The sequence below is a fragment of the Ictidomys tridecemlineatus genome, chromosome 7 (assembly GCF_052094955.1).
Source record: "Ictidomys tridecemlineatus isolate mIctTri1 chromosome 7, mIctTri1.hap1, whole genome shotgun sequence".
NCBI classification, from domain to species: domain Eukaryota; kingdom Metazoa; phylum Chordata; class Mammalia; order Rodentia; family Sciuridae; genus Ictidomys; species Ictidomys tridecemlineatus.
Window position 1 is genome coordinate 2,008,208 of NC_135483.1, and position 24,138 is coordinate 2,032,345.

Sequence of the window (24,138 nt, forward strand, 5' to 3'; positions counted from 1 at the left end):
GGTATGTGGTTTAGGGTCCATGCATGCCAGCTTGGGGTTGATCTTGGGCAATCCAAAGCAGCTTTATGGACCACCTCCCGAGCTCCCTCTCTGGTTCTCCCTGACACTTTGTGTTCCCCAGGGCCTGAAGGGGGTCTTCATTAAGACATTCTGCTGAGCACTTCCCAAGACTGTCCCCTTATCTGGGACCAATTGGAGCAAAGAAACTCCAAAAGAAGAGGGGAAGGCTTCAGGGTCAGCCCACTCCCTGAGAGCCCAGGCCTGTCCTTGCAGGAGAAATATCCTCTTCCTTGGTCCTCGGAGGGGCAATGGGCCCTGTTGCCCCCGCCACAGCAGCAGACTGCCCAAGGGCTGGGGTGTGACACACCAGAGAAAAGAAGGCAGGAAACTGTCCCTTCCTCTCAGTGTTGGGAGCCTCTCTCTGGCTCTTTGGGCCAGGGTTATGGCTGGGGTCCCTTCTGGTTCTCTCCCAGGACCAGTGCCCATGTCCAGGCTGCAGGTGGCCTGAGCCTAGGCCTGAGGACCCCAGAGGTGGAGGCACACACCTCTGGGGCACGCATCACCTTCCAGCCCTTTTCCCAGTCCACACTCTCTATCTGCTGTCCCAGCCTTCAGCACCTGCTCCCTCCCTTCTCCCCACACTTCAAAGCCTTGCTCAGTGGGCAGGGAGGGGTGTGCTGGCCTCGGTGACCTGGACCTGCAGCCCCAGTATTTAACCAAGAGCGTCCCTCCTCTCTGCCTCAACAATCCAGGGGCACCCACCATCTCCAAATGGAAGAAAGCCAAGGGGCAGAGCCCACCCCCTGCCAGCCCGTCTCCAGCAGCAGGAGTGTCCTGCTGTCCGCCCATGGACACCATCCGAGGGTGGCCCCCACCCCGGCCACCACTCAGGCGGGGCTGGAGATGAGCTCTGCTCTCGGCCTAGCTTGTTCTTGCCTCCAGCCCACTGTAAGCCCAGCGCTGTAGCCAGATCAGTCTCTGCCAGGCTCCACCCCCAGGAACCTTAGCCAGGGTGGCAGTGAGGGTGGAGTCCAGGCAGGCCCCCTCCGGATGCCATGGCTGGTGTGCTGTGAGGTACCCACCCCACAGATGGAGACTCTGAGGACCACCCAGACCTAGGACATCCTGGTGATGTGGTTAGGAAAGCACCCTGTGGGGACACCCACTGGCAGGGCCAGGGGCCTTAGGGACACCAAGCTCATCCCTGCTGCCTGCCTGAGCACCTCAGCTCAGGCCCAGGGCCAGCAAGGTGACTTTGGCCCCCACATGTGACATGTCCCCCATGTCTCAGAGGTCTCCGTCCTTGTGCCCCTGGAGTCCCATGGCCTCTCCTGCCCCTGCCCCTGCTCCTGCCTGCCCACACCCTCTGCCCTCTCACCCATTGACTTCAAGGTCTCCTTGACCCAGTTCAGCATGGCCTGTCCCCCTTTCCCGCCTGATGGCCCTGTTCCCACCTCCTAGGTGTGGCCACACCTCAGCATCGCTGTGCATCTGTGCTGTCCACACCAGCCCTTCCTCAGGCCCCCCACTGCATGCCTGCAGTGACACTCCAGGCTGAAAGAGGACTGGCCTAGAGAACCCAGGCCCTGGGCTTCCAGCAGCCCAAGGGGGGTCAGCTGGAGAGGTCTGCAGGTCAGTGGCTGGCCATAGCCCCGTTCCTTGCTGAAGCCTCAGTCTCCCCATCGTAAGAGGAGGTGCCATGCTGTGTCATGAAGGCCTGTTCTGGAACACTCCACGCAGTGTCCCAGCGCCCACTGCAGCTCCACAGCACAGCTGCACAGGTCACGCGAGGCCCAAGGCAGAGAGAGGAGTTGGCCAGCAGCACGGAGTGGGCCAGGGAAGAGGAGGGGCCAGAGGCCTGGCCACAGGCGAGGGAAGCAGGCTGTCCACCCCGAGCTCTCTGTCCCTGGCAGCCAAGGTCCCACGATGAGGCCCTTCTGAGGGTGTGGTGACTGCCCGCTGGCTGGCCCAACAGCCTTGGGGTGGAGCAGGTCCTGGGGCCAGGTCCACACAGGCAGGGCTGCAGGGACAGTGCAGAGGGCAGGGTCAGGCTTGGGTGTCATCAGGGGAGCACCGGCGCCACCAGCACAGTAGCTGGTCCCGGGAGCTGATGGCTTGGTGCTCCCCAGGCTCTTTTTGCCCCACCCATGCCCCGGATGCACCCTGTTCAGCCCCGACGCCCTGCCAGCTCAGGGACCCACTCTGCTGGCAGAAACCAGAGAGCCCAAGCATTGCTTCCTGAAGCTGGGGGCGAGCTGTGAGGCGCTGAGGCCACCCCGGGACACATGGCTCATGCCCCGGATTCCTTGGGGTTGATGGGGCCCTGCACAGTGTTGGGCCCCACATGTACCTCGAAACCCTTAGCTTCCCAAGCTGCCCTCTGTGAGGAGGTCCATTCAGAGAATAAGACCCCACGCACACCTGTCCCAGCAGAAGGAGCAAGGGGCCCCGGGAAACCTCCGAAACAACCAGTTTCAAGCCTGGATCCATCCAGGAGCTCATGGGATGTTGCTTGTCCCATCTCACCCACCCCTCAGCCCTCAGTGCCCACCTGGCAGCAAACAAGCTAGTGTCCCCTGTCTTCAAGACTTGAGTCCATGGAGGCAGTCGCCCCACCAGATTAGAAGGTATAAAACGTCTAGGACCCTCGCCAGACGAGGGAGCGTCAGGAAAGTCCCCCCTAAGTTACACAGAATGGGGTCCCCGTGGGGGGGAGCGGTTCTGCTGGGAGAACCTTAGATTCTAAGGTGGACATTGTCCTGATGAATGCTTACTGGGAAAACTGATTGGACAGCTCCCAGGCAAAGGGAGACACAAACGAGGTCCTGTGGCCCCAGAAACCTCCACTGACTGGGTGGAGTCTAGGGAGCTGGGACAACCCTGCAGACCAGAGCCACTGGGGGCTGGGGCTCCAGACACCACCCAGTCCTGGGCAAGGCTGCCCTGGGCTGGGGGAAGCTCCTTTACCAAAGGCCATGTCCAGAGAGGCTGGCACCTCCCAACACGGAGGCAGCTGGGAGCAGACCATGTGCTAGGGAACAAGCTCCCAAGCTTCGCAGCTCTCTAAGCAGGGCCCTGCTTGTCTCTCCACCTGAGGGCCGTGTCCTCTGTGGCATGGACCGGCAGCAGCAGAGCTCAGGGCAAAGTGGAGGACAGGATGTAACCAGGAGGTGAGTAGGCTCCCTGGGGGGCACTGGGCAGAGTCACACAGGTGGGCCCAGCCCCTTGGCAGAGGCAGAGTCCTCCCAACAGCCCGAGGTATGCAGGAGAGCCACCCCAGGCGCACCCGGATGGGACACTTCACCCAGGCAGATCCCCAGGGCAGGACCTGAGGATGGACCCCATCTGGGGTCTCAGGATCATAGGAGCCCTTCCTACCCCTGGTCACTCTGAGCCCTGACCCTGGTCACACTGAGCCCTGATCCTGGGCACACTCTGAGACCTGATCTTGGTCACTCTGAGCCCTGACCTCACTGCACACACCACTGGCACAGGCCTTGGCCTCAAGGGCCTGGCTCTGAGAAGCAGAGGTCCACAGTGTGGCCACTGGGCTCACACGTGGCAGGGTACGGCCTGGGCCTCCACAGTGGTCCCCACACTGTCCTGGGCCCAGCTCCATCCTGGGCCGGCGCCCTGCCCCGCCCACCTTCCCGTGCTCTGCTCCCGCTGGAGGGCCGGGCAGAGTGACTCAGCAGGCTCCTCCTAGCTTTATTTTTGTCTCCATGGAGCCCTATAAATACAGCCACAGTGGCCAGATCCTGTCAATATCCCCACGTCTCCGCCCCTGCTGCTGGCCCGATGCCAGGGGGTGGTGTGGAGCCAGGTCAGGGTGGACCTGAGGCAGAGGCCAGGTGCTCCTGGGAGGCAGACAGCCTCAGCCTGGCCCCACTGGTGACCTGCGCCCCTGGTGCCCTTGGCGCCCTTGGTTACAGAGCAAAGCACAAGTCCCGCGTTTCCGCATGCTGGAGATGCCACGTCTTCCTGCCTGAGAAGTGAGGGGAGCGTCCAGGTGTGTGTGGTCCAGCCCCCACCATGTCCTCTTCGGAAGGGGCGGGCTTTGCTGGTGTCCTGGCTGCTCCCAGTGCAGAGCTGCGTGGATGACATGGATGACCAGCCCAAGGGCTTGGGGTGGAGGGGCGGCGGGGGGCGGGGGCACTGCAGTTCATCAGAGTACTTCCTGCCCTCCATGGCCTGGCCCCAGGACAAGGCAGGGACAGTCCCCAGCCACCTGTGGACCAGAGGCCTCCCACACCTGTCAGGCACAGGAGGAAAGTGGAGGATGGCGACCCTGGAGAGGCTGGCAGAGGCCCTGCAGTGGGACCCAGCCCTCGCGGCACTGGTGCCTGTGCCAAGCCCACATGTGCAGTCTCAGGGGCCAATTCCCCTACCAGGAGCTGAGCCCTGAGAGATGGAGCCACTGGCTCAGGTTGCATGGTGAGGAGGCTGGGCCCTGTACCCAGGCCTCCTCCACCCCCTGAGGACAAGGCTCCAGCACCCCTGAAGCCACAGCTGGCCTGCAGGGCCAATGCGGTCACTCAGCATAGGCCAGATGCTGTCACGCTGGGTGCTCCTGAGCCTCTGCCCACGAGGCTGGGCAGCCTCCCTTCTGGCCCCTTGTGCCCTCTACCCGCCTGGGAATCAGCAGACACAGGTCTCTGTGATAGAAGATGGCACCTTGCCAACACCTCCAGGTGGGTCACACCCTCAAGTCCTAGGTGAGGGACGGAGGGGAGGTTGGGGTGCGCTGGTGCGCTTGTAAAGCCGAAAGGGTGGGAGGTCAGGAGCCAGGGAACAAGAAGGAGGCACCAAAAGGAGGTTTGCTAGGGGTGCTCCTGGGCGAGGTGCGCCGCCTGCAAGAGGGTGGGGCGGAGAAGTCGGGTGGGAAAGGCAGGAAGAGTGCTAATAAGGGAAACTGGGGGTGGGGGTCTGGGACATCTAAATTGCAGCTAATGCCCAGCCGGGTTTAGGGACATTGTCTGTCACGCTTTGGTCAGGGCTCATGTAAGGTGACAGGGCGATTGCTTCAGCTGGCGGGAACCCTGATGATTGGGGTGGGTTGTCAGGTCAGCTTCTGATTGGCCAACGCGGGTCTTAGCCAGGTGGAAAGTCCCGCCCACAGCTGCCATGGAAGGGGAGGGGGAGGAGACGGCGGCTCAGAGAAGGCTCTAGGCCCTGCTGTGCAGCCCCACAGGGTGCAGAGGAGCTAAGAGGCCCTGTGACCCTCGGTGGGTGGACGGGCGAGCCCCTGCTCTGCCCTGCTGGGCTTCCCTGGGGCTGCTCTGGCTCCAGCTTAGGGCATTGTGGCCAGTGGGCCCTGCACCTGTCCCACCTGGTGACAGGGGCATCTTGAAAGAACAGGGCTCCTCAGGACCCTCTCGCAGCTGCCCACTTCACACCTGGGGAGCAGGCCAGGTGCATGCTGGCTGCAAGACCCAGCTGCTCCAGGTCAGGGTGCAGACAGATGGTTGAGGGGCAGGGAGGGGACACTGAGTCACACTCTGCTTCTCCAAGTGGGACTCTCACCAGGGGACCAGGGGCTGTCTGTCCTGACCACCAGCTAGCGGACCCAGATCTGCCACCCTGCAGGTGACACTGACCATTAAGAAATAGAACCACTGCCAAAGCCCCCCTTTGCAGATGGGGGAGGACTAGGAAATGCCAATGGTGCTGAGGACCCGGGGCTGCTGGGTGCGGCTGGGTTGGGACCCCCTGGCCCCCCTTCCCAACACTGAATACCATCTGGGGCTCGGTCCCCTAGTCTGGGGCAGGGACTTGTTTCTCCCATGGCCCTGCTGGGCCAGGCACAGAGCAGATGCTCTACTGGGTGGAGCTGTGCCCATCTGCCCCAGGGACCCGCTATACTGCCTGCCCCTACTAAACTGGGGCACCTTCTCCCTTGTAATATCTGTGGGCTCTTTTCCTCCCACCCTGGTGAAAATAGAGGGCCGTGCGTGGTCATCTGCATGGCCAATGCCAGGCCAGCTTCCCACAAAATGCCCCATGTCCCTCTTACTCTGAGGACTCCCTGCAGACTGGCAAGGGAGCAGCCCCCTGCTGCCCAGTCTAGATGACCTAATCATGGCTCCCATCACATCCTAGGGGCCAGAGGTGCTTGTCCATCCAGGCACCAAGGATATCCTGTTCCCTTGCCGGGGGCCCATCAAGCTCAGAAGGTGAAGGCTTTTAGGGATCAGGAAAACTGTCCCTCAGCCTCACCCATTTGTTCCTTGCCAATAATGTGGACCATCTGCAGAAAAAAGCTGTTGGTTGCAAAAGCAGACTATGAAAGGCCCTGGCTGCAACTGGAAAAGCCAAAGGGGCAGGGCTGCCCAGTCCCTTTGGAGAGCACATCCTGTGGCCATGCGTCCTAGACGCTGTATGCGACGTAATGGGATCTGTTTGCCTGCTGAATTTTGGTCTTTGTTTGGCCCCATCCCTGCCCCTATTCCTCCGCTTTGGAATGGGATGGCTTATTCTGTGCCAGTGTATATTGAGTATATATAACTTGCTTTTTGTCTTTATAGGGGCACACAGCCAAGAGTTTGCCTTGGGTCTCAAAAGAGACTTTGGACTTTGACTTTTGAGCCATGCTGGAACTGACTATGGGACTCTTGGTGATGGACTAAATGGAGATGGACATGAGTTTTGTGGGTAGAATGTTATGGTCTGAATATGAGATGCTCCCCCAAAGCTCTAGTTAATGCAGGAATATTAAGAGGTGAAATGATTGGGTTGTGAGAGCTGTAACCTAACCTCCATCCTGGTTTGAATGGACTGACTGTGTGATAACTGTGGGCAGTGGGAAGTACCTGGAGGAGGTAGATCATTGGAGTGTGCTGTGGGAGTGGACATCTTCCCTGCACACTTTTCACCACCCTGTTTCCTGACCCTGCCACGTCCTGAGTTGCTTTCCTCCTCCACACCCTTCTGTTATGATGTTCTGCCTCAACTTGAGCCCAGAGCAATGACAATGGCTGCCTATGAACTGAGACCTCTGAAATTGTGAGCTCCAAATAAATTTTTCCTCTTTTAAGTTGTTCTTATCAGGTCCGTTGGTCATAGCAGTGAAACAGCTGACTAAAATAATGGAGGCCAAGGGCTGGCTCAGGGTGGTGCCTTTACCTCTGTCCCTTTTACCTCAACCTTTGTCTCTTGCAGCTCATTGTCCTGGGATAAGACAGGTTGGGCCTGGTTCCTCTCTCCTGTGGTTCAGTGTCAGCAGGAGTTCCAGGCCACAGGGGCAGGTGGCCAGCCAGGAGAGGAGTTACAGTGCACCTTCCTGCATCAGGGTGGCCCAGTGGTCGGAATGACAGAGGAGCTTTGAGGGGAGGGATGAGTGATAGGTGAGTAGCAGTGTGGTCACTGTAGGTTGTGGCCATCACCACCATCACATTTGCTCCTACAGTCTGTAGTGCCTTTGCTCTCCATGAACTCACTGGACCCACCCCACAATCCCTGAAGGTCCTGGCTGACCGCAAGGAGCCTCGTGCCAGTATGCATGTCCAGAACACTTATTGCCCCTAAGGGGTCCAGCTCTCACTTAGATGATGGGGCTATTGCGTGCATGGAAGGAACATGCAGGAGAGCCAAACTGTGTGCCTTCCTCTGCTACATAAATCCCTCCCCAATGTCCCAGACACAGTGGCTGCACGGGTCTGTGGCTTCAAGGCCATCACAATCTGAGCCCATGGAGGGAAGGCAGTGTGCTGTGGGCTGTCTTGGCTGGGTGTGGGATGATGTCACTAGGGGCTCAGTGCTGATCTCGCATGTCCCTTCCCTGGCCTCCAGCCCTCTGGTGTAACCCATCCCCTGGTTCTGTCCTGTGTGGCCTCAGCTAGGTTGCAGTCCATGAGTGACTGTCAACTCTGGCCTGATAGTAGTGAACAGAGCTGTCTGGATGCAGCTGGAGATTCTAGGCCAACCCGTCCTCCTCTTCTTACTGGGTACCAGAGTCCAAATGTTAACTGGGCTCAGGGGCCCAGGATGCAGTTATCTCCCAGCTTCTCTGCAGCCAGAAGTATCCAGGGACCTAGTTCTGGCCAAGGGGTGAAAGCAGATATGGAGTGTGCAAAACCCAGGGAGCATCCTTAGAAGGCTGTGGAGAGTATGCCTGCATGCCTCTCCATCTCCCTGTTGACTAGAAAGCAGACATCCTGTCTGGAGCCTCAACAGTCATATCCCACCATGAGTAAGGCCTGTCTGGAGATTGCTGAAGAAAAGTGAAGGCCCCCAGAGTCTTGATGATTGAGGCTGCCTTCTCTGGATTTGAATTCTAAACAAACACTGATCTTGTTTAAGCCACAGTTACTTGGGGTTTTCTGTCATTAGCAACCAAATCCAATTGTATGGTATCCCCAGGGCCTAACATGTTGTCTGACATTGAATAAAGATTAGTGGAATGAATAAATGATGGAGGATAGGCTTCAAAGATGAGATTTGGCAAGAAAGGAACAGGAAACTGTGCCAGGCAGCAAGGCTGAATGGTGCCCCTTGGGTTGTGGAGACCCGGCCTGCTGCCTTTGCCCCAGGGGTGAGGCTCCATGTTTCCAGGGAGGCCCACTCTTCCTTCCCCAGTAATGTAATCAGTAAAGACAGCACTGACACCCTTCCACTGGCTCTTTCCTTTTACTTTACTGCCCACCCCCTCAGGTGACATTAAATGCCCTGGCAGGGAGACTGCTTGCTAGGTGTCACGCTGGAGCTTGTTTTCTGAGCCTGGCGCTGTGACTACATTGCATCTTGAAATGTGGGGAGGCGGCTTGCCTGGGTCAGAGGCCTGCTGTTCCCATGTGTGCACGGACACACTTATGCTAGCACACACACTGGTGTGCACTCCTCAAGCTCAGTGTTACATCCTCACGCAGACCAGGGAAGTGGAGGGCACAGGCCGTTCATAGGAACTCAGCGGCCTCTGCAGGTTGGCACCTTGCACTGCCACCAGGTGTGACCTGTGCCTAAGGAGAATGGCCATCATGGAAAGACAGCAGTAGCGAGGACCATGAGTCAGAGAGGGACTGGCTCATCGCCCCCCCCCCCCCCCCCCCCCGGCTGTGGGCGTGGGGAGACAGGATGCCGGGCACTAGGGCCACCGTCACATATCCCCTGGCCCAGCTCCTCCAGGGGCCGCGTGCGTCCCTTCCTCCCGTGGACCACCCAGCGGGCGGAGGGCGCCTTCAGGGAGCCCGGGGCCAGGGCGGAGGAGGGAGGGCGCCCCCGTGGACGCCCCACTCCGCACGCTGCTTTGAGCGAAGGTCCTCGCAAGGGCCCTTCAACTGTCTTGGGCTTCGGTTTCCTCGTCCGAGTGCCCACAAGGGGCCCGCGCAGCCTGCTCAGCGTGACAACCCGGCTCCCGGTTTCCGACACCCGCGGGAGCGCTCACTTTGAGGCACGTCCGAGGTCCACCTCCCCGGCAGGCACAAGGTCCGCGCGTCCGCCCGCCCGGGTCTTTTGGCCGCGCCGCCCGCCGTCCGCGCAGCTTCCGGCCACGCGGGGCACGCTGGGGCTTGAAGTCTGCGGGCCTGGGCGGGCGCGCGCCATTGGCTGGCGGAGCCGTCACGTGATGTTTGGGTGCGCGGCCCGCCCAGCCGCCCTCCTGCCTCGAGCCGCCCTCCTGCCTTGAGCCGCCCAGCGCCCTGTGCCCGGGCAGGTGAGGCGGCACGGGGAGGCGGCTCCGGCGGGCCCGGTGTAGCGGGCTGGGGCGAGGGTCCGGGGTCGCCGGGGAGGGAGTTCGGGATTCCGGGAGAGGGTCCGGGGAGGGTATCTGGGGGTCTGGGGAGAGAGTCCGCGGACGGAGTCCTGGGAGGGGGACCGGGGCCGCCGGAGAGGCGGTCCCGGGGTCCGAGGATCTGGGGAGAGTCGGGGAGGCGGATCGTGGTCGAAGGGGAGGAGGTCCGGGAGTCCGGGGAGGGAGTCTGGGGACAGAGTCGAGGGTCTTGGGAGAGAGCCTGGCAGGGAGGCCGGCGAGGGAGTCTGAGGGTCTGGGGAAAAAAAAAAAAACTCAGGGGAGGGGGTCCGGGGGTCTGCGGAGTCTGGGGAGAGAGTTCTGGGAGGGGAATGGGGACGCCGGGGACAGTGGCCAGGGTCTCCAGTGCAGCATACGGGGCTTGTGGGCGGTTCCAGAGCGGCTTCAGGTGGGTCCTGACCTGTGCGTCTTGCTGGTACCCCTGTGGACCGCTCTGGGCCAGGGGCGTCCCCTTGTCCACTTGTTGGCTGCTATCAGGTGTGGTTCCCGTGGCTCCACGGTGGACCCTGCCTTCCAGTCGCTGCTGGAGACTTTAAGCGCCTGTGCATATCCTCTGCCCCTTCTGGAACTTATGCAAGGTGCCTTGTGGGTACTGGGGGCCAGGTACATCCCAGGGAGTTCCAGGGGGCTCTGATCTGTGCCGTCTTTGGGGACTTACCCCAGGGGCCACCTGTTATTTTCAGATTGGCATCTCCTCCCTTGGCCCTGGAAACTCTTACCATTTTGTTCAGGATGGCAGCCAGTAGCCACATAAAGCTTTTTAAATTGACTTTAAAGTGAAACCACATTGACTGGTGGCTGCTGGATTGCAGAGTGCTAATAGGGACATCATGGAAAGTTCTGTAGGTTAGGGTGCTGCTCCTCACCCTGTCAGGCTCCATTCCAGCCATACATGGTACCTTTTCCTTGATTGAACCCCTTACTGTCCTTCCCTTAGGTCCAGCCTGCAGGCAGATCCTATCCTCTGCAGGTATGGGCTCCTGGTCACTGGCTTAACTTCCTGCCCTGTCTCCTGGTATTTCGGATCTTGTTGCATCTTTCCTAGCCCTTCTTATTTGACCATTGCTACCTTTCTGGTTGTTTGCTGTCTTTAGTGTCTGTGAGGCAGAGATTGGGATTGTTCCTTACCATACCTCAATGTGGGCACAGTAGTAGGTGGAAAGATAGAAATGAAGTTTGTTAATAGCCTCAGGTGGTTAAACCACACTGTGATGTGGTTCAGCCTGGTACACTGTAGGTCCTTGGTAGAGATCCTGGGCAGCGCATGGCGGCACACACAGGGCAGTGTAGTGTCAGGAGCCAGGTTGTGATTACAGATGGCTGTGGGAGGCTGGTGGATCCTAGAAGACTTCCTGCTGGCTGGGTCTCCTCCATCCCTCACCTCAGCTGACATGGTCTGTGCACATCCAGCACCCTTGGCTGCCCTGACTGCCCAGCCTGTCTTTTCTGGGCACACCTCAGGCCTTGTCCTCTGCAGGCACTGGAGTGACAACTTAGACCCGGGCAGGCATCTAGGTGTGGGACTCATGGGCAGGCAGGCTTCCTCAAGTCCCTTCCATGGCTTCCTGCTGCTGGTAGGGTAGGTCAGGATGTGGCTTCTGCCTAGGATTCCAGCCACATTGTTCAGTTCTTGCTTCATGTGTCACAGCAACTGTAGAGTTCCTTGTTTTCTGCACACTGCATGGCTTTTCTTATGCGTGTGGGCGTGTGTGCTGAGCTGCCACTTGGAATGCCCTTGTACTTGCATGTTTGTCTCAAGCACTTCCACCCTGGTTGCCTTTGTGCCCTGAGCACCCAGCCTAGCATCCAGAGCAGGGTGGGCACTGGGCAGGTTTTGATGAATGAGTAAGCTGTGAGAGGAGAAGGCAGAAGGAGAAGTGCAGGTATGGAAGTTCAAGATTTGGGAACCTCCGAGCAGGAGTTCCCAGAGGGGAGAAAAGGTGCACAGACCGTGACCACAGGTGAACCTGGCCATTCACAGCAAGACTTCAGTATGTGGTGGTGGCCCTGGAGGGGGTCTTCCCAGGTTGTGGAGTTTGAATTAGGCTGTGTGGCCGAGGTCTGGTTGGCAGACAGGAGGGTCATTTTGCAGGCGTTAACATTGATTATACTATTCATACCCACTTAGCAGTCCCCCTGGGGGAGGGCCTGCTGCCATCCCCATTTTACTGATGAAGAGTCTGGGCCATTGGAAGATGAACTGGCTGAGTCCCTTAACTGAAGTTCTAAGACACCGTCCACCAGACCTGGATGTTATGTACTGCTTCTGAGGTTGTTGGGCATTTTATCATTCCGATTTTTTTTTTTTTTAATGCATATGGTGTCCCTGTGGTTGTGGGATTTGTTTTGGTTGTATGAATGGAATTCGGCCTGGGTGGCTCAGTCCAGCTGTAATGAATTATGTTCCTCAGACTCAAACTTTAGTGCAACATCTGTAACAATGGGCTGGTTAACAGCCGAGAGTGACCAGCTTTCTGACTACTCTGTTTGCCATCATGCCCGATGCCGCCTGGCTCCTGAGTATTTGATGGATGTGTGGATGGGGCACCGAGTGACCAAAAGACTAAAGGGGAGAAAGAGTGGACAGATTGGAAGGGCACAAGGCCAGACTCTTCTTCAGGGGTTATTTTCAGTTGTTGCCTATTAATTCTGATGTTTGGGTTTGCAGCATCTGTATCCTGTCCTACTGAGGTATACTGAGGCCAGCAGGGAAGGTTTATTATCCCAAGATTTTTGGTGAGAAGTTGGACTGCAGTTATTCTCTGACTCCCTATCTGTCACTGTGGCCCAGGACCTGTGAGACCTGGCCCTGGTGGATATTTGAAATGTGTGTGGCTGGGTGGGGGGTGTCATAGCACAGTTGACCCTGAACTGACACCATTCTTACTCCAATATGCTTTGTGAATACTGCTCAGGAGCCATTGAGAACCTTCTATAGGAAGAGTTGTCTTGGCCTGAGTCCTCTGGTACAGAGGTGTGACTTTGCCAATAAGTCCAAAGTTCTGTAGGAGTTTCCTGAAGATGGTTGAGGTGGTGCCCTTGCTGGAGGAGCTGACTTGGGCTGGGGCTTCTGGGGAGGCTTTGGCTGAGCTGCTGGGTCTGCCATCCAGGGCTGTCCTCAGAGCCCGTTGCAGCTGTTTCTCAGGCCTTATCCCTACTATAGGATTCTCCGAGTGCAGGGTGGGGTGAGGATGACTCTGCTTGGCTCACCAGATTGCACTGGGTAGACTCCTTCCTGGCATGAGTGGGCTCTGTTAGGGCTTGAACCTGTTTTGTGGTCACCACAGGCAAGCAAGGATGGTCTGCTAGGGTGGTCTCCCTACCTGGACAGGGTCATTGGCAGGGCCCCAGCCACAGCCCTTGTGGTCAGGACCTCTATCTGAAAAGATGAGAGTTTTGTGTGAGGATAGTCTCAGATCATTGCCTTGCATGGGCTCAGTGGCCAGCAGGAAGGGGCTGCCTTGTAGGCTCTCCTGCTCTCACTGGGGACACTGCTGCTCACCTGACAGAGTAAGGACATAGAGAGTGGTCAGTGAGGGGGCACAGAGAGGGCACCCACCCCGTGTGTGGAGCTGTGGGAAGAAGTGGGGGAGGGCTCTCTGGTCTGGGTCAGACTCCACCCAGGGCCTGTGTCTATCGCTAACAGTGTCCAGGCCTGTCTGGGCCTGGGGCTTGGCATTGTATGGCTGGGTTGTAGTGGTAGCAGCACCATACCCACTTTGGTGGATCCATGGACTAGCTGGGGGCAGTTGAGTCCTTCTTGGGCTGGCAGCCCGGGCTGCTTGTTATCCTGGTTGTAACCACCAATGACAAGGCCGGAGGCCCTGCTGGAGTCAGTCAGTGATGTGGCAGCAGAAAATGGGGCAGAAAATGGCAGCAGGCTGAAGCAAGAGTCTGGGTTGTATAGGCTTCCTTTAGGGTGGGACTGCAAGGTAGCTCCTGGGTATAGGTGGGATAGTAGTTTGAATGGGGAATTTCAGGTGCAAGTTCCTTTTTGTTCCTTTACTGTGGCTGAGCCTGGGCTTTTAAATGACAAAAGCACCGATTTTTACCCCAGATAAGACTGGTGGGGGAACTGGCCAGAAGGGAAATGTCCTTGGACTAGTCTGCATGTCCTTCACTGGGTCCCTGGGTTCTGGGCTATGGGAGAGTGGCCTCCCCTGACTGGAAATGAGTGAGCAGGGGTAGGTGGTTCTGTGGGCCCTGTGAGACCCTGGCCAGGTGTTCTGGCCCAGTAAACCTTTATTATTTTTTTTCTGCTGGATTGATAGAAGATTGTCTTGTTTTCTGCCTCTGATTTTGTTAGCACAGAAGGACTGGGCCAGACAGACTTCATGGATCAGCACACCTTTGTTCAGGACAGAGTGACGCGTCTGATGGACCCACTTTCTTGGTGGAAAATGAACCACTGGCCAAAGAGGGAGTTTAGGCTTATATAGGTTATACTGAGAGGTGACTCCGTTAATGGGCTTGTCAGTTTGGGCCAGATGGAGGGTGTGGGGTCCGTGGTCAATATCTGGGAAAGTTTAGGGATATCTCTTCCTGAGGCCTGTCTTGTCATTGGGAAAAATTGGTGAAGGATCAGTGTATTGAAGGATATGGAGAATAAGTTCAAGGACATTTCCCTAAGCTTTTGACATTTTAAACCCCAGGCCTTGGCCAGAGTGAACAAACCCAAAAGGAACTCACTGGCACCTGACCCCCTCCCAAATGGGTCAGCTGACCCCGATACCATAAGCCCCAGGAAATTCCCTATTCACACTACTGTCCTACCCTAATTAACCAGCCAACCCCAATGCATTGACCCCCTAAAGTACCCCCCATCTCACCCTGAACAAAGCCTGAAACCCAGACCCTTGTTTCAGCCCTCTGCCATTTTCTGCCCAGTAGGCCAGGTGTTTGAATAAAGAAAAGCTTGCTGATCCGAAGTCCTTCCTGAGCCCTGCTCCCAGTAGCCTCCATGGGGTGGGTGGCAGAATGGCCATCTCAGAGTCATGGATGCTCAGGGCCTTTTGAGATATCATTTGAGGGATTTGAAGCCAGATTTAAAGACAGGTAGTTAGTGTAGCTAGGTAAATTAGGTCTAATATTGAGTTTAATAAAGAAAATGGAGTCCAGTCTGAGCCTGGGAAGCCAGAACAACACCTGGGAGATTGGAATGTTAATGTTCCCAAGGCCCAAGTCCATTCCAAAGACCTGTTAGTGAAGTAGCTCCCAGCAAAATGGGGAGACGCTAATCAAATCACTCCCCAGCTCACTCCCCCACATCGTTTTCAACCTTCTGTCCTTCCCACCTGCATCCCCCATCACCTGCCAGATAGAGGGAGATAGGCAAAATAAAATCAGGAATGCAGGAAGACAAAAAAAAAAAAGATACAAAAGGAAGACCTTTCCTTCTCTGGATCCCCTTCTCCCTGGGAGCTGGGGGACTTTCTGCTGTCCTTAATAAAGCCTTACTTTCCACTCTACCCTGCCTCGCGTGCTTCTCTGGTGTTGTACTTCAGCCTTTGGGGAAGCAGGAGTCCTTACTGGTAACAGGCCTGTCTGATTTGGGAAGAACTCCCAAGGCAAAAGGGGGCTGGGGGAGGTTAGGGAGTGCAGCCCCAAGCCCGGAGGGTCTGCCTTTCTTCACCCCCCAGGGGTGCAAGTCACTCTGCACAGTCCTCCAGGGCGCGGTCTGCTTTTCCTGGATTGGGGTAGAACTGACCATCATTGGACTGTCAGTAGTTGGTACTACTGTTTATCATCAGGTATCTGCTGGCACCTGCTGCTGCTTTCTACAGCCAGGTCGGCAGACTTCTGGGGTTGAGTAGCTTATCCCAGGTAAGGCCAGGTCATCACTTGAAGCCTCAGCCTACATCCTGGGCACGTTAACCTGCTCTTGATGGCCTGGCTCCTCTGACCCTGTCACTCATGGTGGGAGTCCTTGCGTGTACCGATTGCTGTGCCACCTGCCTGCCTTGTATTCCTGTTCCTCTGCTTCTGGGATGGCTAGGTTGGGAGAAGCTTTTCAAACTGGAAGGTGTGCTGGGAGCTGGAGATGTTGTTGGCCATGGTGGCTGTTGTGTGGTTGAGGTCTTTGTCCTGGCCTGCCTTCCCTGGCCAGGTGATGTTCTTGAGAATGTGGTACAGGTTTGAGGGCTTGAGGAGTCCTGGTGTGCAGGTTGGCGTTCTTGATGGAGAGAATGGGGCAGAACTCGGGATTCCTTTTCCCAGGAGATCTTGCTGTGAGGTAGGTAGAAGAAACTCATGGTGGCTGTGGCTGGCCCCTGGCGGTGGAGGTGATAAGTCATTGAGTTGGGAAGTTCCAGCTCCAGGGCTGTGGGACAGGTGCCATACTCAGGGAATCTGTCTGTCCATGTCTGTTGCCTGGCCTTTTATTGCCTGAGTCTGACCCTGGGTGTGGTCTGAGGAGTGCAGATAGGCCTGTACCCAAGGAATGCTGGGCTCTTAGAGTGGGATGTGGTCTGGGGAACATGAGGGCCAGGCGTCCCTGGGGGTCCCCAGGCATTGAGGTCTGGTCAGGGAATCATAGCCACAGGGAGCACAAGGAACTTGCCCTGGGCAGAGCTGGTGAGGAGGAAAAGGGGTGCAGCTCCCACCCTGTCCCACCTGACCATCTTTGACTGCCCTCTGCCCAGATCCACAATCCTTTTAGGCCATGTCTTTGGAAAGGAACATAATTTTAAAGCTGAATCCCAGAACCATTTCTTCCAACATTAAAAAGCACACAACACAACAGCCCCTTCCTGGGCCTGGCTGCCCTTTCGGCAAAGGCTCTTAGTGGCAGTGCTAATGAGTGGCTGGATTCATTTCTTGGAGTCTGGCCTCCTTCCCCTGCTTGTCACCCCCAGTGAGGGTGCTAATGAGCATGGCACGGGGGCAAGGCTGGGAGGACGCTGGTTCTGTTTCTTCCTGGTACAGGATCCAGTGCGTCTCAGTGGCAGGGGGCTCCCAGCTGGTCCTCAGCCTCCAGCCTGAGCTCTTTAATTCGCTCTTAATGTTCTGGCTCCTCTGGCCTGGTGGCTGTCTGGCCCTGTTACCCTGGCTGAAAGTCCTTAAGGGTGCCCTGTCCTTGCCACATAAAGTCAGACTCTCACTTGGCATTGCACTTTTTCCTTCCAGCCTTAGAAATCGGTTGGACTGACTTCCCAAAGCTGCCTCCAGCCTGTCCTTGGGTGTCTGGTGGGGCTGTCCTCTACCTGGAATGGCCCCAGCTGGTGACTTCCCTGAGGAAGTCACCATACTTGTTAAAGCACGAGGAAGCCTGCCCATGCCTGAGGGCCTGGCACCTTGACTGGCATCTGTCTCCTCTGGGAAAGGCAAGGCAGAGAGAAGGCTCAAGGTATCAATAAAATGTCTGGCCTGGCTCCTTCCGTGTGGACTCCGGGTGTTTGTTCCTGTGCTGGATGCTGCCTATAGGGCTGGGCAGGGTTTTTTTTTTTTTTGCATCCCCAATATAAGAAAGTGCACATAGTAGGCTCTCGGTACACAGCTGGAGGAACACTGTCTTTTCAGCTTCAGCTTTTGGCCTCAGCCTCTGAGTGCCTGGGCTCTTCACCCCTCAAAATGATAGGGAGTGTTGGGGACCTGATAACAGTAGGTGCTTGACGAGGGCAATACTGCCTGCACAGCCGTCCCCGAGGCCACACCCTCACCCCCCTTTTGCAGAAGGGAGCCTGGCTTGCGAATCCTGTCCTGGTCTCACCCTGTGGAGACTTGTCTCCAGGCCTGGCTTCTCTGTGCACCTTGCTGTGTGGACACAGCCCAGATGCTGTGAGTGGAGGGGTGTCTGGCAGGGGATGTGGCCAGGCCATGCTGGTGGGCAGGAAGCGGTCAGTGCTGCAGTGGCCCTGAGGAATGTCTCATGGCTCAGAGCTGAGTGGGCTGGTGGTCTTGTTGCCACTGCTCAGAAGGAAGTGGAGTCCTTTTCTCTCTGGCCTGAGAGGTGATGTGATTTCCAAAGACCTTATATTAGGTGCAGAGATGTGTGGTGGTGTTGGCCTGGAATTCCAGAGACTGATTGAGTTTAGCTTGGGCAACTTAGCAGGACCCTCTCCAAAAATAAAAAGGGCTAGGGATTGTTGCTCAGTGGTAGGGTGTCCCTGGGCTCAATCTCTAGTATTGCAAAAGAACTGAAACCCAAAAAAACATGCAGATAGCACTGGGTGTCAAATCCAGTTGGGCCTTCTGGTCTACCTTGCTTTGCTCTCTGCAGGGGTCCAGGTTCTGGATGGGAGCATGGGGTTAGCTGCTTCTCAGGACGGTCAGGGCTCTAGTCACCTCTCTTTGAGCACCAGCCCCTCCTGTTTACCAGAGCAACTCTGATTTGGTTTGCTTGTCTGTGTGGTCAGGAGATGGCTGGTCCAGGAGGGCTGCAGAGACTCTTGTAGTAGGCCTGGTGTCTTCTGAGTGCTGTTGGTAGGGTGGACTGAGAGCTGGAGACAGTGAGTGGCTAGGGCCAGAGCCGTCTGTCCCAGTGGCCTGCTGCTGTGGGCTGCAGCCGTGTTTTGCCTCCATTATCCCAACAGAACTTCTGGGTCTCTGCCCACCTGAGCCTGCTGCTTTGACACCTCACCTGTGTGTGTGGGCTGTGGAGGCTGGGGAATGTCAGGGCCAGCAGTGTGGTCCCACTGAAGCTCATGGGGCTGTCTTTATTTGGTGCCAGAGGCCTGAGTGTGCAGGTGAGACCAGGCAGCTGGTGGATGTTGCTGTGAGGGGTGGCGTACATGTGGGTGGACGGGCACAGGCCAGGTCATGCTCACTGGCAGACAGCCCCAGCTTTCAGTAGCCTGGAGGCAAAGGTCCACGTCCGTTTGTAATTTGGAATTTGTGGCCAGAGGAGCCAAACGGCTGTACCCTCACTAGGATGGGAAGCACAGTGCCACCATGCTCCCTTGACAGGAGGACTGGAAATCGTGGGTGACTGAATCAAGCAATGCCCATGTGAGCCATCTGGCCATGTGGTGTTGTGGTTTGGACAGGCCACCCTCCTCCCTGGATAATCCCCCTGCGAGTCCTCTGGCACCCCCTCTGCCTCAGGAGCATTTAGACTATGTGAGGGCTTATGGATCTTCTGCTGTGACCACCAGGATGCAGGGAGGTGGAGGGAACAGATCAGGCAGCCTGCCTCTGCTCTTTGTTAGCCTGGAACCCTGCAGAGCCATTTTAAAAGGAAGGAAACCTTCTGTGCGGCAGTTGTCGCTTCATGCCCAGTTGTAAGGAGGCACTGCCTTCCCGAGCACCCTTGCCCAGCGTCTCCTGTATAGCATCTTGGAGAACTAGCACAACAGTGTACCCAGGAGGGGTCCCTGGCTCTGTCACCAGAAGCCTCACTGGGGCGTATGCCCTCTGGGCCGTACCTGCTTTGTTTCCACCCACTGCTACTTGGTGCCCAGGAGCCACTGTCCTTTCCCCACGTCTGCCACGTCACTTCCGAGTGTTGCCGGGTGGAGCCGAGCAATGAGCCACCTCCAGGAACTCACTGCTTCATTTTCTGGAGCTCCTGCCTGGGCCGTGGTGGTTTGTATGTTGCTGGGTCCTGTTCTGCAGCGTGGGTGGTCCACAGCTGAAATATGTGGCGGCCTCTTATTTTAGTGTTTTGAATTGTTCAGGTAATTCAACAGTAAGAACATGGGAAGAAGCACGCAGCGGGAAGTTCAGGTCTCCACATCCCCACTGGTTAGCCTTGGTCTCCACTGTGACTGTGTGGTGGCTTTCCCACACTTCCTTCCACAATGCCTCACGATGCAGTCAGGAAAACGCTGCTGTGAATCTTCAAGTTTCCTTCTGCCTTCCACAGGCCATCCCCTGGTGGACTGCTGCCCCTACCTCCCACACACTCGGTCCTGCTGGGGAGAGAGTTCTTCGCATCTGACCCCAAACTCCCTTTCCTTGTGCCGGCTGCTGTGGTCCTTGGTGTGGATGTGCTCATACTATGCGTCTTGCCCTCTATGATGGGCATGTAGGACATAGTAGCCTTCTCTGCTCTGCTGCACCTGTCTTGGCCCAGCACACAGGGGAGGAGCAGGTGCTGGGTCACAGGTGCATGTCACGTAGCTCTCAGGTGTTGATGCTGTGCTGCCCAGCCTGGCCAGTGGGTTTGCCAGGCTGGGTTCTGCGTCTTGGAGTACACCTGCCTTTTGTTGTGAGTTGGGCATCATTTCAGGAGTGGAAACCATTCATGTTTCCTCTGTGGCCTTTCCTCCGGGGTGTGTTTGTGAATGCTGGTGGTTGGTCTGTGCTGCAGCTTGGCCCCGGGAGGTCTGAGCTCAGCTGATTTCCCTGCCTTGGGACACCTCCTGACCTGTTGTTTTGTCACTGCAGAAGCTTGGAAGGAGTCAGGTTGTGGGTTTTCAAGCTGAAGCTTTGGCTTTTGAGTTATAGTTATTGGAAGGAGCTTCGAGTTTATAAAGGAGTCTTGCATTTTCTTCTAGTTTCTGTTGTTCCACTTTTAAAGTTTCGACTGATTTGTCTGTGTCCTGGTGTGCAGAGTGAGCTGTAGCTCTGACTTTGACTCTTTCTGGATGACTTCCCGGTTGTCTCCTCCAGACCACGGGTATCTCACATCTCCTGCTGATTCTCTCCTCCGGCAGAGTCACATGCTGAATTTCCATTTCGGTTTAGGTGGGTTTCTTGCAGGCTGTTCCGTTGGCTGATGTGCATCCTAGCCGGTATTGTGATTATTAAAGCTTTGTGCTACTTTTTTTTTAAAGAGAGAGAGAGAGAGAGAGTTTTTTTTTTTATATTTTTCAGTTTTCCGTGGACACAACATCTTTATTTTATTTTTATGTGGTGCTGAGGATCGAACCCAGCGCCTCACGCATGCCAGGTGAGCACATTACCACTTGAGCCACATCCCCAGCCCAGCTTTGTGCTGTTTTAATACACCAAAGAATTCATTGCTTTTTAAATTTTTTTTTGTTAGTTGTAAGTGGACACAATGCTTTATTTTTATTTATTTATTTTTATGTGATGCTGAGGATGGAACCCAGTGCCTCACCCATGGTAGGTGTGCGCTGTACCACTGAGCCCCAGCCCCAGCCCCCAAATTCATTGCTTTTTTGTCAGATTTTTTGAGCCTATCTGGTTCATTTATTTTTACATATGAACTTTAAATTTGCTTGTCTGTTCTTCATGCAGGCCTTCCACTGGAAACACAGGTGCTGACACTCATGTACACAACATACAGCACTAACCCCGAGCCTGGTGGGTTTTGGCTTGGAATTGGGTTAAACTGATAAACTAGCGCAGGGAGAGGGTGTACTCATGCCACGGAGTCTCCCTTTTCAAGCATGCTGTATGTCTTCTCAGTATAGTCCCATTTGTTCTTCAGTAGTGCTTAAAATTCTTGTTAAAAATACTAATTATTTATTTAACTGACAAAAAATGGCTTGTGTTCATGGTGTGCGACCTGGGGTGTGGCGCTGCTGGAGGGTGGTGGGACTGGTGGGATTTGGGCCTCGCCCCTCCTCTCCTCCGCAGGAGCGGGCAGCACAGCACCATGCTGTGTGCTGGCTCTCTTGAACCTACTTGTCCCTCAGTCCTTTGTCCCTGTTGCCCTCCTCCCCAGCCGTCACCCATGCTAACAGCCCTTGGCCCTGCTTTGGAGGTGGCTTTGCGATGCCGAGTGGGTGAGCCCCGCAGTCCTGGGTGTCCTGGTCCTGCTTGTTTCCCTTAATGAAGGGTCTTCGAGTCTTCCCGCTGTCACAGACCACAGGACTTCCTTTCTCTCAAACACCCGGGGACTTTCCTGTTCCACTCCTGGACACTCGAGCTGCCCGTTCCTGGCTGCTGTGCACCTGCTGCATGACACATTCTGACTGCGCGCTGCCTCTCGGGGTGTGAGGAGCCTTCGACTCCGCCACCTGCAGGGTCCCTTTCCTGCCCCTTGGTGGGCACTTGCTCTCTTTCTCTCTGATCACGTCCTTGCTGCAGGGTGGGGTCCTAGCTCCGTTTTCGGATGGAGAGTGCGTCGTCTCTTGAGAGGCGTCTGTTGAGCTTGTTGCCGTGTCGCAGTGACGTGGTGTGCCTTCATGCTGGGGTTCCTCACGAGCTTGGGCTTTCCCTCCTGTCAGAGGTGTGCTCTGCACGTCTTGTCCGCTCCGCGGGTTCTCACTGTGTCCCCCTGTGCAGCTTCCTAGCTGGATGTGGTCATCTGCTTTCTCGTTTGTTGTCTGCTTCTGAGGTCCCAGCCACAGGCGGCTGCCCAGGCCGGCGTCCTGAAGCATGGCTCCCCTGTGTTTTCCTCTGGTGGCTTTGCAGCAGGTCTGACGGTCTCAGGTCTGCTGTCCTTTTCAAGGGCACCTTGGACCTCGTCTGTGAGTGCGGTGTTCCAGGCCTGTGCGCTCCCACCGGGAGTTCTTGGAAACTCTGCTGACATCCCTGTCTGTAACCCGAGGCTCTGTTTCTGGGCCCTCCCTCGGTTCTTTTAGTTTCTCTGTGTTTCTGCTTTTCTGGGCTCTCCATCGGTTCTTTTGGTTTCTGTGTGTTTCTGCTGGTACTATGCTGTTTTGGTTGTTGTGGTTTTTGTGTGCTTTGAATCAAGTTTTATTTATTCTCAGGGATTTTGTCCTTTTGTTATAATTGCAAGGAGTTTTCTTTGATTGCGTTTTCGTCTGTGTGTGTGAGTGTCTTAATTTCTGGGTGTCCCTTTGTCTGTGGCCACCTTTCTGAAGTCTGTTGATCTGGGTTGGTTATCTGGGGTTCTCCAGGCATCTCGTCATGTCAGCTTCATCCTTCCCAGCTTTACCCCCGGTTTCTTTCTCTTACCTCATTTTGTGACCTGAGGGCTTCAGAGGAGGGTGATTCCCAGGTTGCTCCACTGGAGATGTCCCTGGTGTCACCTCCTGAGCAGAAGGTGGCTTTGGATTGAGGTAGGTGGTAAAGGCAGAACCTGTGTTTCTTATTATGAAAGTCTTTTTTTAAAAAATAAAGAGTTGTTGGATTTTGTCAGTTGCCTTCTAAAGTCATGTTGGGATAATCACGCAATCTTTCCTGGTATGCGAGAGTATGGTGAGTGACAGTGATGGCCTTGGTCTCCTTAAGGTGCTGAGGGGTGCTCTGCTGGTGGTCAGTGTTTGTTCTTGTATTGCTGTTGGTAAGTAAGGTTGCTCTGAAGTTTTTATTTTTGTGTGTGACTTTTTGATTTTGATGTCCATGTTATGCTTATTTCATAAAAATAATGTAAAATTTTTATTTCTTTTGCCATACTCTGGAATGGCTCAATAGCATTACTGGTGAATCTAGTCGACATGGGGCCTTTCTATTTTGAGGGGGTAAGTTCTTTTATGATTAAAAAAAGAAATTTCCCTTTGGAAAAGATTCTGTTTAAATCTTTTGGGGGTGGGATTGGTTTTTAAGCTTACATTTTCCTAGAAAATTATCACTTTCTTCCAGTTCATCATGTTTATTCATGAAAGCTTAAGTAAAATGACCCCCTAGGACTCCTGATTTCTTCAGTTTCTGTGGTTATTTCCCTCTCATTTTCTCCCTTTTCTTGGTTGGGTTAGCTAGTAGTTCCATTTTGTTGTGTTAATTTTTCTTTGAAGATTCAGTTTTTGGAATTTTTAAAGAATTGTCCTATTTCTGCTTATCTTCTTCTTTCTTTCTGGTAATGGGGATTGAACACAGGGGTGCTATCTGACTCACGTCCCTCATCCTTTCTGTTTTTTACTTTGAGTCAAAGTCTTGCAAAGTTGCTGAGGCTGGCCTCACCTTGGGAACCTCTTGCCTCAGCCTCCTGAGTTGCTGGGATTACAGATGTACACCATTGTATCCAACTACTTTTCTACTTTTTAACTGATTACTTTTTTCTAATAATTAGTCCCTCTGCTTTTCCTTATTTTATTTCATCACCCTTTTTCTAAATGCTTGGTTTGCGGTTGGTTCATTTGTTCCCTTCCTTCTAGAAAGTCTTGACCTTCAGGGTTGCTGCTGCTGTCCTGGGGAACATCATTTCCTTGCGTTGCTGCTGCTCTGGGGCTCGGCAGTGAGTCTCTTTTCTTGTGGTCCAGGAGCTGTAGGAGCAAGCGCGAACATTTGGAGTGGAGGCTTCTGACTCCTGTGTTCGTCGGCACTTTGTTGACACGTTGCTTGCCCTTGGGCACCGGTTCCAGCTCTGCTCTCTGCGCACGATTGGTCCTGGGGTTTGCTTGTGGCCTTGCCATTCCAGTGCGGTGGGGGAGAAGGTGGAGTCTCTGTTCTGGCTTATAGAGTGGATGGACATCAAAGGCTGACCAGGCTCACATCTCACTGTGTGCCTCCAGCCTGTGGGTCTGCACTGGCCTCGGCCCTCCTGCTCTGGTGTGGCGAAGAGCAGGGCATCTCGCCACCTTCTTCAGGGCTGCTGGCAGGTGGCTGCTTACCAGGCCGTAGCTGTTTGACTGTCTGTGTGC

The 24,138-nt window shown here is 55.4% G+C and overlaps 1 protein-coding gene and 1 long non-coding RNA gene across 10 annotated transcripts in view; one reads left to right on the forward strand and one right to left on the reverse strand.

Annotated features, from left to right (window-relative positions):
* Positions 1-8,601: 8,601 nt before the first annotated feature.
* On the reverse strand, positions 8,602-9,466 carry LOC144365379 (uncharacterized). Its single transcript, XR_013423729.1, has 2 exons — positions 9,380-9,466; positions 8,602-8,954 (listed from the first exon to the last, which is right to left on the reverse strand). It is a non-coding gene; the product is annotated as an uncharacterized LOC144365379 (long non-coding RNA).
* Positions 9,467-9,498: 32 nt separating this feature from the next.
* The window catches only part of Tsnare1 (t-SNARE domain containing 1), a 113,626-nt gene continuing 98,986 nt past the window's right edge, over positions 9,499-24,138 (forward strand). For 7 of the 9 annotated variants that reach the window (XM_078016605.1, XM_078016612.1, XM_078016610.1 and 4 more), the window contains exon 1: positions 9,499-9,646. The gene's annotated coding sequence lies outside the window, so the exon portion shown is untranslated. The remainder of the gene's footprint in view (positions 9,647-24,138) is intronic. The other 2 variants (XM_078016606.1, XM_078016607.1) reach the window with 1 other exon arrangement.